Raw genomic sequence first — 16,239 nt, forward strand, 5'->3', positions numbered from 1 at the left:
GCAATGGGAGGCCGTACAGGGACCCATGAGAGACTCTAGACTTGGCAGCAGCATGAGGAGGCGGTATATAGGGGCCCATGGCAGATTAGGGGCCTGGCAGCAGCTATGTGAGGCCCGTAATCTGCCTGCACCCTATGTCAAAAAATTTAACACACCAGCAGTGTGTGAGGAGACCTGAAAGTGGCACATGGCAGAGTGTGGCGATGGAGACAGCAGCAATGGGAGGCCGTACAGGGACCCATGAGAGACTCTGGACCTGGCAGCAGCATGAGGAAGCGGTATATAGGGGCCTATGGCAGATTAGGGGCCTGGCAGCAGCTATAGGAGGCCCATAATCTGCCAGCACCCTATGTCAAAAAATTCTACACACCAGCAGTGTGAGGAGACCTGAAAGTGGCACATGGCAGCAGAGTGTGGCGATGGAGACAGCAGCAATGGGAGGCCGTACAGGGACCCATGACAGACTCTAGACTTGGCAGCAGCATGAGGAGGCGGTATATAGGGGCCCATGGCAGATTAGGGGCCTGGCAGCAGCTATGTGAGGCCCGTAATCTGCCTGCACCCTATGTCAAAAAATGTAACACACCAGCAGTGTGAAGAGACCTGAAAGTGGCACATGGCAGCAGAGTGTGGCGATGGAGACAGCAGCAATGGGAGGCCATACAGGGACCCATGACAGACTCTGGACTTGGCAGCAGCATGAGGAGGCGGTATATAGGGGCCCATGGCAGATTAGGGGCCTGGCAGCAGCTATGTGAGGCCCGTAATCTGCCTGCACCCTATGTCAAAAAATTTAACACACCAGCAGTGTGAAGAGACCTGAAAGTGGCACATGGCAGCAGAGTGTGGCGATGGAGACAGCAGCAATGGGAGGCCATACAGGGACCCATGACAGACTCTGGACTTGGCAGCAGCATGAGGAGGCGGTATATAGGGGCCCATGGCAGATTAGGGGCCTGGCAGCAGCTATGTGAGGCCCGTAATCTGCCTGCACCCTATGTCAAAAAATTTAACACACCAGCAGTGTGAAGAGACCTGAAAGTGGCACATGGCAGCAGAGTGTGGCGATGGAGACAGCAGCAATGGGAGGCCGTACAGGGACCCATGAGAGACTCTAGACTTGGCAGCAGCATGAGGAGGCGGTATATAGGGGCCCATGGCAGATTAGGGGCCTGGCAGCAGCTATGTGAGGCCCGTAATCTGCCTGCACCCTATGTCAAAAAATTTAACACACCAGCAGTGTGAAGAGACCTGAAAGTGGCACATGGCAGCAGAGTGTGGCGATGGAGACAGCAGCAATGGGAGGCCGTACAGGGACCCATGACAGACTCTAGACTTGGCAGCAGCATGAGGAGGCGGTATATAGGGGCCCATGGCAGATTAGGGGCCTGGCAGCAGCTATGTGAGGCCCGTAATCTGCCTGCACCCTATGTCAAAAAATTTAACACACCAGCAGTGTGAAGAGACCTGAAAGTGGCACATGGCAGCAGAGTGTGGCGATGGAGACAGCAGCAATGGGAGGCCGTACAGGGACCCATGAGAGACTCTAGACTTGGCAGCAGCATGAGGAGGCGGTATATAGGGGCCCATGGCAGATTAGGGGCCTGGCAGCAGCTATGTGAGGCCCGTAATCTGCCTGCACCCTATGTCAAAAAATTTAACACACCAGCAGTGTGAAGAGACCTGAAAGTGGCACATGGCAGCAGAGTGTGGCGATGGAGACAGCAGCAATGGGAGGCCGTACAGGGACCCATGAGAGACTCTAGACTTGGCAGCAGCATGAGGAGGCGGTATATAGGGGCCCATGGCAGATTAGGGGCCTGGCAGCAGCTATGTGAGGCCCGTAATCTGCCTGCACCCTATGTCAAAAAATTTAACACACCAGCAGTGTGAAGAGACCTGAAAGTGGCACATGGCAGCAGAGTGTGGCGATGGAGACAGCAGCAATGGGAGGCCGTACAGGGACCCATGAGAGACTCTAGACTTGGCAGCAGCATGAGGAGGCGGTATATAGGGGCCCATGGCAGATTAGGGGCCTGGCAGCAGCTATGTGAGGCCCGTAATCTGCCTGCACCCTATGTCAAAAAATTTAACACACCAGCAGTGTGAAGAGACCTGAAAGTGGCACATGGCAGCAGAGTGTGGCGATGGAGACAGCAGCAATGGGAGGCCGTACAGGGACCCATGAGAGACTCTAGACTTGGCAGCAGCATGAGGAGGCGGTATATAGGGGCCCATGGCAGATTAGGGGCCTGGCAGCAGCTATGTGAGGCCCGTAATCTGCCTGCACCCTATGTCAAAAAATTAAACACACCAGCAGTGTGAAGAGACCTGAAAGTGGCACATGGCAGCAGAGTGTGGCGATGGAGACAGCAGCAATGGGAGGCCGTACAGGGACCCATGAGAGACTCTGGACTTGGCAGCAGCATGAGGAGGCGGTATATAGGGGCCCATGGCAGATTAGGGGCCTGGCAGCAGCTATGTGAGGCCCGTAATCTGCCTGCACCCTATGTCAAAAAATTAAACACACCAGCAGTGTGAAGAGACCTGAAAGTGGCACATGGCAGCAGAGTGTGGCGATGGAGACAGCAGCAATGGGAGGCCATACAGGGACCCATGACAGACTCTGGACTTGGCAGCAGCATGAGGAGGCGGTATATAGGGGCCCATGGCAGATTAGGGGCCTGGCAGCAGCTATAGGAGGCCCGTAATCTGCCAGCACCCTATGTCAAAAAATTAAACACACCAGCAGTGTGAGGAGACCTGAAAGTGGCACATGTTTGAGGCATGATTCATGGCGGATTTAGTCAGTTGTGTCAGGAACTGGTGGTTTGAAATCCAGACTAATCCACGCCTGATTCATTTTCACAAACGTGAGTCTCTCCACACTTTGGGTGGACAGTCGTGTCCTCCGCGGAGTTACAATACCTCCTGCCGCACTAAACACGCGCTCCGATGCCACGCTACTGGCCGGGCATGACAGCCTTTCAAGGGCAAATTCAGCTAGTTGGGGCCAAAGGTCAAGTTTCGTTGCCCAGTAGTCAAGGGGATTGTCTACCTCGGTTGGCAGGGTGCTGTCCAAGTAGGCCCAAGCCTGTTGTTTGAGCTCCTGCTCCAGGTCCACCTGATGCTGCTGCTGCTGCTGCGGCTGGTTAGTAGTTTCCTCACTGCGCTGGTGAAGAAAGCTACTCATCATCGACTGCAGACTGAGGCAGCCACTGCTGGTGGAGCTGCCACTGCTCCTACCACCCCACCCCTCCCCTGCTGCCATGCCAGCGGAACGCGAGCGCACAGGGCCCACAGTGTCTGAGGATGGACGTTGGCGCACAAAGGCAGAGACCAACTGACTACATAGGTGGTTTTTATAGTACGTAATTTTGGCCTCCCTCTCAGCAGGTGTGAAAAAGGCCACCATTTTGGACCGGTAGCGAGGGTCCAACAAGGTGGACAGCCAAAAGTCATCCCTCTGTCTGATGGTTATTATTCGGCTGTCGCTACGCAAGCAACCGAGCATGCTATGGGCCATTTGTGCCAAGGAATGCGAGGGACTCCCTGCCTCCATCTCCACAGCATACTGCCACGGTGCGTCTGGGTCCTCTGTCTCCTCCTCCTCCTCCTCTACCAGATGCTCCTGCTCCTCCACTCCTGTCCGCTGAGTGGAAAAACCACCCATTTCACTCAATAATTCCTGAGCACAAATGTCCTCCTCTACCTCCTCCTCTTCTTCCTGTCCTGCCCCCACAGGGGTCATGTGGCGTTGAGATCTGTGCGCCACGTCTACCGCACCCTGACCAGCCATTGTTAACAGCATTTGTTCCAGGACGTGCAACAGAGGAATGACGTCGTTCATCCCATAGTCCTGCCGACTCACGAATAGCGTGGCCTCCTCAAAGGGCCTGAGCAAGCGGCAGGTGTCACGCATGAGCTGCCAATGGCTGACATCTAAGTTACACAGGGGAGTACCTTTATCCGCTTGTAACATCAGGAAATCGGTGATGGCCTTTCGCTGCTCGTAAAGGCGGTCTAACATGTGTAGGGTTGAATTCCACCTTGTTGCAACGTCGCAGATCAGGCGATGCTGTGGAATTCCGTTCTGCCGCTGCAGCTCAATGAGGGTGTTCTTTGCGGTGTAGGAATGGCTGAAATGCATGCACAGTTTACGTGACATTTTAAGGATGTCTTGCAGTGGGATGGTGGATTTTAGGAACCGCTTGACAACCAGATTGAACACGTGAGCCATGCATGGCGCATGGCACAACCTTCCTTGACGCAGAGCAGACACCATGTTCTTTCCGTTGTCAGTCAACATGGTTCCGATTTTTAGTTTGCGCGGAGACAGCCATCTGTCGATTTCTCTGTTCATTACACTCAGCAGTTCCTCCCCTGTGTGACTACGTTCGCCAAGGCATACCAGGTGCAGCACAGCGTGACACCGTTGCGCCCTGCACATGTGATATGCCGGTCGGGTAATGGGACTTGGCACGGGGGTGGCGGCTGAGGACACGGCGGAAAAAGAGGTGGTAGAGGCGGACATGCTTGCTGGACCAAGGACGTGCAAACGTGGAGGCAAAAGCGTCGTGACCTGTCCAAGTTGCTGGTGCGGCTGTGCCGGCACCACGTTCACCCAGTGGGCCGTAAATGACATGTACTGTCCCTGACCGTAGTTACAGCTCCACACGTCGGCGCTGCCGTGCACTTTGGCAGAGACCGACATGCTCAAAGACTGGCCCACCATCTCTTCTACATGTGAATGCAGGGCTGGCACTGCCTTTTGGGCAAAGAAATGACGGCTTGGCACTCTCCACCGCGGCGCGGCACAAGCCATCATTTCTCGGAAAGGTGCTGAGTCCACCAGTTGGAAAGGGAGGGACTGCAGCACCAGCAACTTGGACAGGAGGACGTTCAGCTTTTGCACCGTCGGGTGCGTGCTCGCAAACTGTTGTCTCTTGGATACGGATTCCAAGAAAGACTGTTGACGGAATCCGAGAAGAGGAGTAGCAGGAGAAGGAGCATCTGAACGAGCGGAAGATGCCAATGAGCGACAACTCCCCTCAGCAGAGGTGTTGGAGCCTTGACTGGCTGATAGAGGGCGATTGACGACGTCGGGTGACGGAGCAAGTAACGGAGCGGGTGATGGAGCGGGGGCTGGGGCAGGCAGAACCGCCGTATGTTTATCACGGTTTTCCCAGGCCACCGAATGGTGACGCTGCATATGCTGACGCAACGCTGTAGTCCCAACATGGGCCCCCTGGCCACGCTTGCATTTCTGGCCACATAGTCGACATACGGCTACGTTTACTTCCTCGGGCGGCTTGAGGAAAAATTGCCACACCACCGAGTAGGAAACTTTGCCCCCGCTACTCTTCACTGGCTGACTGCTACTTCCTCCGTGCGCAACGGCACCACTACTGGCCGTGGTGGTAGGCTGCAGTGGAGCTGGTGCTCTACTCCGTGGACGTTTGGCTCCACTGACACTGATGCGACCCTGCTGCTGTCTCCTGGGCAACCCACCGACTGTTTTGCTCGCTGCCAAGCTGCCACCCTCTTCTCCTGATGATGCGGAAGAAATTGCCTGATGACGACGAGGCTGCCAAGTGCGATCAACCTCCTCCTCATCAAGTAGGGTCTCCGCCTCACTACTAGCCCCCTCGGCTGCGTCTGGGTCAGGAGACAGACCTGTCTCTAGACCGGCTACCGAGCCACTCTCCTCGCCAGTACTTGTTCGCTTGGCTGCTGAAAAGGCCGATGTCTCCCCCCGTTCCTGACCGCCCTCTGTTAGCTCTTCCTCACTGTACAGTGGGGCTGAGCCCACAGCATGCGATACTTCGCTTGGTGAGGGAACAGCAAAGGACAGGGGCAGGTAGAGGACACGTGATTTCAGTGGGCTTGGTCCCGGGCCATGCCAACTAACGGTTGTGTCTGACGTACCCACCGACCGTTGGCTGTAGGTGTCAGAGGTGACCTGGGAAGAGGAAGACGACCGAGCCAACCAATCAATGACGGCAGGGTTGTCGGTGGAGACACGACCGCTGGATGACACCGGGAGCACTGGCCTCTGGCTGCGAATACTGCTGCCTCGACCCCTTCCTCTGCTGCCACGTCTGCTCGCTCCTAAAACATTGCCTCCTCTGCCACTCCTCTGCATGTTGTCTGACATACTATTTAATTCAACGATTAGGTGTCCCTGAGTAACAATTCTCTGGCACTCAGTAACAATTCTGTCTGTCCCTGAGTATGAATTCTGTGGCCCTGAGTAACAATTATGTGTCTGTGCGAGTAACAATTCTGTGTCTGTGCGAGTAACAATTCTGTGTCTGTGCAAGTAACAATTTTGTGTCTGTGCGAGTAACAATTCTCTGGCACTCAGTAACAATTCTGTCTGTCCCTGAGTAACAATTCTCTGGCACTCAGTAACAATTCTGTCTGTCCCTGAGTATGAATTCTGTGGCCCTGAGTAACAATTCTGTGTCTGTGCGAGTAACAATTCTGTGTCTGTGCAAGTAACAATTTTGTGTCTGTGCGAGTAACAATTCTCTGGCACTCAGTAACAATTCTGTCTGTCCCTGAGTAACAATTCTCTGGCACTCAGTAACAATTCTGTCTGTCCCTGAGTATGAATTCTGTGGCCCTGAGTAACAATTCTGTGTCTGTGCGAGTAACAATTCTGTGTCTGTGCAAGTAACAATTTTGTGTCTGTGCGAGTAACAATTCTCTGGCACTCAGTAACAATTCTGTCTGTCCCTGAGTAACAATTCTCTGGCACTCAGTAACAATTCTGTCTGTCCCTGAGTAACAATTCTCTGGCACTCAGTAACAATTCTGTCTATCCCTGAGTATGAATTCTGTGGCCCTGAGTAACAATTCTGTGTCTGTGCGAGTAACAATTCTGTGTCTGTGCAAGTAACAATTTTGTGTCTGTGCGAGTAACAATTCTCTGGCACTCAGTAACAATTCTGTCTGTCCCTGAGTAACAATTCTCTGGCACTCAGTAACAATTCTGTCTGTCCCTGAGTAACAATTCTCTGGCACTCAGTAACAATTCTGTCTATCCCTGAGTATGAATTCTGTGGCCCTGAGTAACAATTCTGTGTCTGTGCGAGTAACAATTCTGTGTCTGTGCAAGTAACAATTTTGTGTCTGTGCGAGTAACAATTCTCTGGCACTCAGTAACAATTCTGTCTGTCCCTGAGTAACAATTCTCTGGCACTCAGTAACAATTCTGTCTGTCCCTGAGTAACAATTCTCTGGCACTCAGTAACAATTCTGTCTGTCCCTGAGTAACAATTCTCTGGCACTCAGTAACAATTCTGTCTGTCCCTGAGTAACAATTCTCTGGCACTCAGTAACAATTCTGTCTATCCCTGAGTATGAATTCTGTGGCCCTGAGTAACAATTCTGTGTCTGTGCGAGTAACAATTCTGTGTCTGTGCAAGTAACAATTTTGTGTCTGTGCGAGTAACAATTCTCTGGCACTCAGTAACAATTCTGTCTGTCCCTGAGTAACAATTCTCTGGCACTCAGTAACAATTCTGTCTGTCCCTGAGTAACAATTCTCTGGCACTCAGTAACAATTCTGTCTGTCCCTGAGTAACAATTCTCTGGCACTCAGTAACAATTCTGTCTGTCCCTGAGTAACAATTCTCTGGCACTCAGTAACAATTCTGTCTGTCCCTGAGTATGAATTCTGTGGCCCTGAGTAACAATTCTGTGTCTGTGCGAGTAACAATTCTGTGTCTGTGCAAGTAACAATTTTGTGTCTGTGCGAGTAACAAATCTCTGGCACTCAGTAACAATTCTGTCTGTCCCTGAGTAACAATTCTCTGGCACTCAGTAACAATTCTGTCTGTCCCTGAGTAACAATTCTCTGGCACTCAGTAACAATTCTGTCTGTCCCTGAGTATGAATTCTGTGGCCCTGAGTAACAATTCTGTGTCTGTGCGAGTAACAATTCTGTGTCTGTGCAAGTAACAATTTTGTGTCTGTGCGAGTAACAATTCTCTGGCACTCAGTAACAATTCTGTCTGTCCCTGAGTAACAATTCTCTGGCACTCAGTAACAATTCTGTCTGTCCCTGAGTAACAATTCTCTGGCACTCAGTAACAATTCTGTCTGTCCCTGAGTATGAATTCTGTGGCCCTGAGTAACAATTCTGTGTCTGTGCGAGTAACAATTCTGTGTCTGTGCAAGTAACAATTTTGTGTCTGTGCGAGTAACAATTCTCTGGCACTCAGTAACAATTCTGTCTGTCCCTGAGTAACAATTCTCTGGCACTCAGTAACAATTCTGTCTGTCCCTGAGTAACAATTCTCTGGCACTCAGTAACAATTCTGTCTGTCCCTGAGTATGAATTCTGTGGCCCTGAGTAACAATTCTGTGTCTGTGCGAGTAACAATTCTGTGTCTGTGCAAGTAACAATTTTGTGTCTGTGCGAGTAACAATTCTCTGGCACTCAGTAACAATTCTGTCTGTCCCTGAGTAACAATTCTCTGGCACTCAGTAACAATTCTGTCTGTCCCTGAGTAACAATTCTCTGGCACTCAGTAACAATTCTGTCTGTCCCTGAGTATGAATTCTGTGGCCCTGAGTAACAATTCTGTGTCTGTGCGAGTAACAATTCTGTGTCTGTGCAAGTAACAATTTTGTGTCTGTGCGAGTAACAATTCTCTGGCACTCAGTAACAATTCTGTCTGTCCCTGAGTAACAATTCTCTGGCACTCAGTAACAATTCTGTCTGTCCCTGAGTAACAATTCTCTGGCACTCAGTAACAATTCTGTCTGTCCCTGAGTAACAATTCTCTGGCACTCAGTAACAATTCTGTCTGTCCCTGAGTAACAATTCTCTGGCACTCAGTAACAATTCTGTCTGTCCCTGAGTAACAATTCTCTGGCACTCAGTAACAATTCTGTCTGTCCCTGAGTAACAATTCTCTGGCACTCAGTAACAATTCTGTCTGTCCCTGAGTAACAATTCTGTCTGTCCCTGAGAATGAATTCTGTGGCCCTAAGAATTCTCTGGCACTCAGTAACAATTCTGTCTGTCCCTGAGTAACAATTCTCTGGCACTCAGTAACAATTCTGTCTGTCCCTGAGTAAAAATTCTGTGGCCCTAATAACGTTTCTGTGGCCCTAAGTAACAATTCTCTGGCACTGAGTAACAATTCTGTCTGTCCCTGAGTATGAATTCTGTGGCCCTAACTAGCGTTTCTTTGTCCCTAAATAACGATTCTGTGGCCCTCATTAACAAGTCTGTGTCCCTGAGTAATGGTTCTCTGTCCCTAAGTAACTTCTCTCTGTCCCCAATTCTCGTTTCTGTGGCCCTAACTCTGTCCCTGTCCCTAGTACAGAGCGGTCTGCCTCTGTTCAATGACTGCAGGCAAATGAAGATTTCCAAAATGGCCGCTATATATACCTCGACCATTACACAGTGCTGGCTGGCTGGCTGCTGATTGGCTGATGCGATCACATGTCGTTGAGGAATGCATTATGGGGCAGCGCGCCTTGTCTGCGCGCCTTCCCCGACATCCCCGCTCCGTCGCCGCACATGTCAGCCGCCATTTTCGGAAAAATTTCGATTCGCGCGTCCGAATTAGGCTGTTTTTCGGATTCGGCACGAATCGAAATTTTTCCGATATTCGACTCGAATTCCACTTCGGATACTTCGATTCGCTCATCTCTAATACTAATGTCTTGGTTTAAAACAAAAAAACTTAATACTTTCATACTTACCTGCTCTGTGTAATGGTTTTGCACAAAGCAGCCCGGATCCTCCTCTTCTTGGTTCCCCCTCCCTCCCAAGCAGAAAAATGACAGAGCGGGGTCAGCACATGCTGAAGCACACAGTGCACAGACGTTGCCAACTGTCTGCAGATTCAATAGCTAAAGACCTCCAAATTTCGTGCGGCCTTCAGAATAGCACAACAGTGCATAGAGAGCTTCATGGAATGGGTTTCCATGGCAGAGCAGCTACATCCAAGCCTTACATCACCAAGTACAATGCAAAGCGTTGGATGCAGTGGTGTAAAACTCGCCGCCACTGGACTCTAGAGCAGTGGAGACCTGGTCTCTGGAGTGGCGAATCACGCTTCTCTGTCTGGCAATCGAATAGATGTCTCTGGGTTTGGTGGTTGCCAGGAGAATGGTACTTGCCTGACTGCATTGTGCCAAGTGTAAAGTTTGGTGGAGGGGGATTATGGTGTGGGATTGCTTTTCAGGGATTGGGCTTGGTTCCCTATTTCCAGTGAAGGGAACTCTTAAGCCATTAGCATACCAAGACATTTTGCACAATTTCATGCTCCCAACTTTGTGGGAACAGTTTGGGGATGGCCCCTTCCTGTTCCAACATGACTGCACACCAGTGCACAAAGAAAGGCCCATAAAGACATGGATGAGCGAGTTTCGAGTGGAGGAACTTGACTGGCCTGCACAGAGTCCTGACCTCAACCTGATAGAACAACTTTGGGATGAAGCAGAGCAGAATCTGTGAGCCAGGCCTTCTCATTCGACATCAGTGCCTGACCTCACAAATCCGCTTCTGGAAGAATGGTCAAACATTCCAATAGACACACTCCTAAACCTTGTGGACAGCCTTCCCAGAAGAGATGAAGCCGTTATAGCTGCAAAGGGTGGGCCAACTCAATATTGAACCCTACGGACTAATACTGGGATGCCATTAAAGTTCATGTGTGTGTAAGGCAGGCATCACAATACTTTTGGCAATATAGTGTACACAAGACTGTTTAGTGGTGTGACGGACCGCATGGCACCATGCAGAGAATTGCTTCCTCGTCGCTGAGATACAGGACCTAGGTATATAGCTTGGCATTGCGCCCAAGAACTAGACAACACTACCTTAGGTGCCAACAGGAACTCTCTTTATTGAAAATTCACAAAGAGTTTATACCACACAAAATTAGATAAGAGCTTGATCCTAAACAATGCAACCTGTAACCAGTAATATCATGAGTATATCTAACAGTATATGTAATGAACAGCTAGCAGTGATCAAATTAACAGTAAGCTAATCAACAGCTGGGCACTTAGGCCAGCCAGGAGCCCACCCCAGACAGACTGGAAACAAGCCCACACCCCTGGATATACAAAATACACTACACATGCTGTCTTTCAGATGTTTGCTTTCACTTGTATAATCTTGAAATTATAAAACAAAACATATACAATGTTCCGGCAGTCTGAAAAAGTGGAATACATTTATCTTCATAGATTTCTTAAGGGAGATTATTGATACATATTTCTTTACCAAGTGGAGGATCTTCTCAAACCGAGGCTGCAGGAGGGCCACTATATTTCCTCTGACCATGAACCTGTAAAAGTTAAATTTTACACCTTTCCATCCACTCCTGAAGGAAAGCTTTATTGTTTTTATTCAGAAAATTAATTCAAGCCTTGGTCTCATCATTTATCACGTTATTGTCCATCATTAAGATAATGATTTGTTCTCTCCATGTGATTAGAGGCTAAACTGAGCGCTTTTCCATGCTCTGAGCAGGAGAAGCAGACAAAATCCCCAGTCTCCTCCATGGTCCATAATCAGTGGGTAGAAGGTTAGTCCCTAGTCCTCTCCAAAAGCCTCTGTCACCGTTTGGTCTGTTGCAAGTGGTAAATTAACTCAATGTATTGGTATGGGTTAGAATAAATGGTGGTTTGCGCATAAATGAACACACAGTAGGTAGGTTCAGACACAGTCTGCTAGACTGTATAATCACTATGCCAAGGTGACCTATAATAAAGTTTTGTACCACTAGACTGGGATTAACTCATGAATCAGCAAAGTCAACAATAAACAGAGCATATAAGCATTAATAGCAATGTGAATAACAATACTATACCTAGTCTAGAGTGCACTCTAGGAGAATGGCTAGGATATGGTGAGAGGTACCTCTTAGCATAAACAATAGGTGAAGGTCTCTAGGTAACGGCTGTAAAGGGACAGTCTTGAGTCCTAACTCTGCAGTCAGCTAACAATGAATTGTACCAATGGTGAACATGAGAATAGTCCTAGTCAAGTCTGCAGGTAACAAGGCTACTAGATGCCTGTATGCTCAGTTCCTAAAGGGCTCAGTCTCCATTTCAGTATATAGTATATCCCCACAGCAGCAGCTCGCCAGTCCCATCGATATTGCTCACATACAGCAATTAGTTCACCCTCTGCTCTGCAAACAGACTCTGGCTATTGGCACCCCTGAACTTAGTGCTCCAGATCCCACTCAGGCTAGTGATGTGCAGTAGTGATGGTACACACTGGACAACAATGTGCACTCACTAGTCTCCCTCACGGCAAGAGGAAGCTGTGTCCTGTACAGCTTGAGAAAAAGGCAGCTATTTCCCCTCCTACTGGCAATCTGGGAAATGCACTTCAAAATCTCTTAATCACAATAGAGTCTCTTTTCTCTGGACTACAGTTCCCACAATGTAGTGCTGCCTAGCTCAGTCAATTGAACTCTTCTTGCTCAGCAGCTCCCTCCTCTTTTAGATATAGCTGTTAACCAGTTCAGTACTAAGGAGCAGCAGGTACATAGAAGAACTGCAGCCAGTGTTTCTCTCACTCTCCATTCTTAGCCAAGCACCTATCCACAGAAACTTTGCTCAGGTATAGCCAAGCCAACCAATTGGCATAAAGCAAATGCGATATCAATTTACAAAAAAAGGATCTAGAGGAATACCAGGAAACTACAGACAGTCTAACATCAATAGTATGTAAGGTATTTGAGGGAGTGGTAAGGGAATCAGAATTTTGTCTGCGTAAAGCTATCCTAAGCATGGCAACCAGCATAGATTTAAGAGAGACTGTTCTTGTTTGACCAACCTGTCATCATTCTATGAAGAAGTAAGTGAGAAATTGGATGGTGGAAGTAATTTATTAAGTTTTTGCCTGAATATTTGATACCGAACTTCATGAAAATGTAATCTATAAAATAAGGTCTGTTTGAATTGATTCTCTATACTGTCTAAAGTTGTAAATGGGTGGACCCCAGGGGTCTGAGTTTGTGAGTGGTTTGCCCCATTGCCTTTAGGGCAGTTTGTTTATTGATGATATAAAGGTTGGAATTCAGTGTTTACTGATCATCCTTAATTATGTAGGGAAATAAATTCAGCACACCTCTGTGAGGTCACACCACCATTAGAACACCTCTATGTCTAAGCCCCAGTGGGTGGGGGAAATGCATCAGTGGCATGACTCAGGAGGAGCTCAAGGCCAGGGCCTTTCACATTCCTCCCCAGTTGGTAAGCTAGCGGTGTGCAGTGTCATTCATCCCCTCATGCTCCATTGCTTTCTGGATCAATGCACCCTTACATTGTTGTGAGACACCAGATTTTGTACCAGCACAACAGCTTGAGCGACACTGCAAGTGGTTATAATGTACTGAATTCTGTGAAAGAATGATGCGGCTGTGTGGGCGCAGCCGAGCTGTATTCAAATTGTGACAGCAAGTACAGGGAGAGGATCCCTGCCACTGTAATTGGGAGGTGAGGAGAATGAGAGAGAGAATGCTGAACATGTTACATGTTACACCCTAAGTATGGGTGTAACATGTTTAGAAAAATAAACAGCCTTTAACCTTAGATTGTGTTGAGGGTTTTTCCAAGGAAGTGGTACTCTCTGAGACTGCTGACAGCTTCAAAAAACATTTAGATATCTTCCCAAGGAAGCAGAAGTTTTAGGGGTATGGAAATTGTTAAATAATAAAATTTCCACACGGGTTGAATTGGATGGACCTGAGTCTTTTTTCAACCTTATAAATGAATTAGCTATGTACTAAGTGCTCACATGGTGCTTTTTCTCTTCACTCCCAATGGCAAGGAGCAATGGAGGAGCCAGTGGAAGGTAAAAACATGCTGCTCTGGGTGCTCTTTAACCACTTGCCTTCCTGAGGATTTATCCCCCCTTCCTGACCAGGCATTTTTTGAGTTACGGCGCTGCGTTACTTTAACTGACAATTGCGCAGTCATAAAACGCTGCACCCAAATTAAATTCACGTCCTTTTTTCCCCACAAATTGAGCTTTCTTTTGGTGGTATTTAATCTCCTGTGCGGTTTTTATTTTTTGCGCTATCAAAAAAAAAGACCGACAGTTTTGAAAAAAAACCCAATATTTTTTTTTGCTCTTAAACATGTCCAGAAAAAAAATTTCAAAAATAAAATTTTGTCAAACATTTAGGCCAAAATGTATTCTGCTCCATGTCTTTGCTAACAAAAATCCCAATACATGTAAATGAATTGGTTTGCATGAAAGTTATAGCTAGAGATGAGCGAATCGAACTAGGCGAACCGGAATTCGAGTCGAATTTCAGGAAATATTCGATTCGTGTCGAAACCGAAATTTTGCCTACTTCGGGTGCGCGAATCGAACATTTCCCGATCAGCCGGCAAAAGTGTCCCTGCAGTGAGCTCCGCTATTTCTGACAGTTCTCTGACAGAAGGAACACATGTTTAGCGGTTGAAACATTGTATCTATTAGTTTACATTTAGGATACAGATGTTTCAACCACTGTACATGTGAAGAAGTTGTGAGAGAACTGTCAGAAATAGAGGAACTCTGCACATACACTTTTTGCCGGCTTGGAATTATTCTTCTTTTCATCCTACTTCTTCTTCTTCTTCATCCTCAGAAGAAGAGGATGAGGATGAGGATGAAGAAGAAGAAGAAGAAGAAGAAGAAGAAGAAGAAGTAGGATGAAAAGAAGAATAATTCCAAGCCGGCAAAAAGTGTATGTGCAGAGTTCCTCTATTTCTGACAGTTCTCTCACAGCTTCTTCACATGTACAGCGGTTGAAACATCTGTATCCTAAATGGAAACTAATAGATACAATTTGTATCTATTAGTTTCCATTTAGGATACAGATATTTCAACCGCTGTACATGTGAAGAAGCTGTGAGAGAACTGTCAGAAATAGAGGAACTCTGCACATACACTTTTTGCCGGCTTGGAATTATTCTTCTTTTCATTCTTCTTCTTCTTCCTCATCCTCATCCTCATCCTCATCCTCTTCTTCTGAGGATGAGGATGAAGAAGAAGAAGAAGAAGAAGTAGGATGAAAAGAAGAATAATTCCAAGCCGGCAAAAAGTGTATGTGCAGAGTTCCTCTATTCTGCAGATACACTTAGAGGAGCTCTGCAGATACACTTAGAGGAGCTCTGCACATACACTTTTTGCCGGCTTGGAATTAATCTTATTTTCATCCTACTTCTTCTTCTTCTTCTTCTTCTTCTTCATCCTCATCCTCAGAAGAAGAAGAGGATGAGGATGAGGATGAAGAAGAAGAAGAAGAAGTAGGATGAAAATAAGAATAATTCCAAACCGGAAAAAAGTGTATGTGCAGAGCTCCTCTAAGTGTATCTGCAGAGCTCCTCTAAGTGTATCTGCAGAATAGAGGAACTCTGCACATACACTTTTTGCCGGAAACCGCTGTATGGAGTGAATGTCCCAGAACTGTCAGAAATAGACTATTTATGACAGTTCTGGGACATTCACTGCATACAGCTGTTTTAACCGCTGTATGGAGGGAATGTCATGGAACTGTCAGAAATAGACTATTAATGACAGTTCTGGGACTGTCCTTCAATGCAGCGGTTGAAACATTGTATGTATTTGTTTCCATAAATGGATCCATTTATGGAAACAAATACATACAATGTTTCAACCGCTGCATGGAAGGACAGTCCCAGAACTGTCATTAATAGTCTATTTCTGACAGTTCCATGACATTCCCTCCATACAGCGGTTAAAACAGCTGTATGGAGTGAATGTCCCAGATCTATCAGAAATAGACTATTTATGACAGTTCTGGGACATTCACTGCATACAGCTGTTTTAACCGCTGTATGGAGGGAATGTCATGGAACTGTCAGAAATAGACTATTAATGACAGTTCTGGGACTGTCCTTCCATGCAGCGGTTGAAACATTGTATGTATTTGTTTCCATAAATGGATCCATTTATGGAAACAAATACATACAATGTTTCAACCGCTGCATGGAAGGACAGTCCCAGAACTGTCATTAATAGTCTATTTCTGACAGTTCCATGACATTCCCTCCATACAGCGGTTAAAACAGCTGTATGGAGTGAATGTCCCAGATCTATCAGAAATAGACTATTTATGACAGTTCTGGGACATTCACTGCATACAGCTGTTTTAACCGCTGTATGGAGGGAATGTCATGGAACTGTCAGAAATAGACTATTAATGACAGTTCTGGGACTGTCCTTCCATGCAGCGG

The sequence above is a fragment of the Staurois parvus genome, unplaced genomic scaffold (genome assembly GCF_062004578.1).
Source record: "Staurois parvus isolate SC_StPar_1 unplaced genomic scaffold, SC_StPar_1.0 ptg000466l, whole genome shotgun sequence".
NCBI lineage: Eukaryota > Metazoa > Chordata > Amphibia > Anura > Ranidae > Staurois > Staurois parvus.